This window comes from Petaurus breviceps, unplaced genomic scaffold, assembly GCF_028583685.1.
Source record: "Petaurus breviceps papuanus isolate PSGF00001 unplaced genomic scaffold, PetGlider_PUasm1.0 174, whole genome shotgun sequence".
NCBI lineage: Eukaryota > Metazoa > Chordata > Mammalia > Diprotodontia > Petauridae > Petaurus > Petaurus breviceps.
In genome coordinates, this window is record NW_027185761.1 from 43,813,844 (window position 1) to 43,815,348 (window position 1,505).

The window sequence follows — 1,505 nt, forward strand, 5'->3', positions numbered from 1 at the left end:
GATAGATAGATAGATAGATAGATAGATAGATAGATAGATAGATAGATGATAGATGAAAGACGATAGATGTGTGTATGCATATAAATACACATGCACACACACACATATATATATACATTACTGTGTTGCTAAAAGGGGGGAGGGTATCGATTAAAAATAATATAAAGGTTACCATGTAATCACAGAATTTCTGAGTTGTAGAAACAACTTCCCCTCATTTAACAGATGAGCAAAATGAGCCCTAGGGAAATGAAGACTTGTCCTGGGATACAGAGCGAGAAAGTAACAAAGCCAGGACAAAAGGCCAGTTTTCTTGGATTGTTACTCAAGTACCAGGCTCCTTAGAAATGAAAGGGAAAATAAGAGGTAAACTCCCAGGGAAGCTCCCAGTGAAGGAGGTTTCAAGCCCTGGACAGCTCTCAGTGGGGGAGAGTAGTCATATCACACACACACACACACACACACACACACACACACACACACACACACACTCTCTCTCTCTCTCACACATTCACATGTGCACATTTATGCATACACATATACATATATTCACATACCCATACATACATACATGCATGCACATATGCACACACACACCAATCACTCCCATCCTACATCCTTTCGGTCTGCCTGCCCACAGAAAGGGGCAAGACAAACAGCTAAGGTAAGAGAGTAGAAATAGCAGGAGCAGACAACACAAGCATGTGGGAAAGCAGTTAACCAGCAGGGCATCCACATCTGGAACCTCAGTCCTAAATCTTCAAAGTCTACTCCTTAGAAGAAATACTATATTCAGAATTTTATCACCAAGTAACTTTTCAGAAAAGACATAGGAGGGGAAGCCCTTTCTGCCACCACAGAAACAGAACAACAGAGTTTACAGAATGAAAACAGCCTTTTGCCTTGGCTATTGGTGGGAGGTTTTTCATTGCTTTTTTTTTTTTACTAGTGATTATTAAAAATCACATGCTTTGGCTACACACACCACAGCTTTAATGAAAAGAGACATTTAATTCTGGGACTAAAAGCAATATGTTTATTATCTCATCAGAGAAACCTCCAGGCTACCTTTTACGGACAGCTGGGACTCCTACCAGCAAGCTGACCCCAAAACAGGCTGGCCTGCTTGGGACTCCGAATTATAGGAAACCCTAGCACCAGACATAATCCAAAACCCATGTTCCTCTGAAAAAAAGCCCCATAATGACTGATCTAGGACCATGTTTCTGGCAAGAAAAGCTCTAGATGAAACCCTCACCTCCTCATAAAGCAGGGGGAAGAAGCACTCAGCAAAACCTCAGCTGCTCCTCGAAGCCAGAAAGAAACTTGCAAAGGTGTGCTGGACTCACTTATAGGCCCCATCCTACTCCCAAGGCGAGGCCCCTAGAGGGGTATGGGGCAATCACACATTACTCCCATTACTTGCTCATTCCCCTCCCAATTCCCCTTTTCCATACCCACAGTTTCTGAATAGTGGTCGCACTTTTAAAATGAAATTGGTTTTG

General features: G+C 42.5%; 1 protein-coding gene across 11 annotated transcripts in view; it reads right to left on the reverse strand.

Moving 5' to 3' along the window:
- MITF (melanocyte inducing transcription factor) overlaps positions 1-1,505 on the reverse strand; it is a 271,770-nt gene that overhangs the window by 160,300 nt on the left and 109,965 nt on the right. The window lies entirely within an intron of this gene.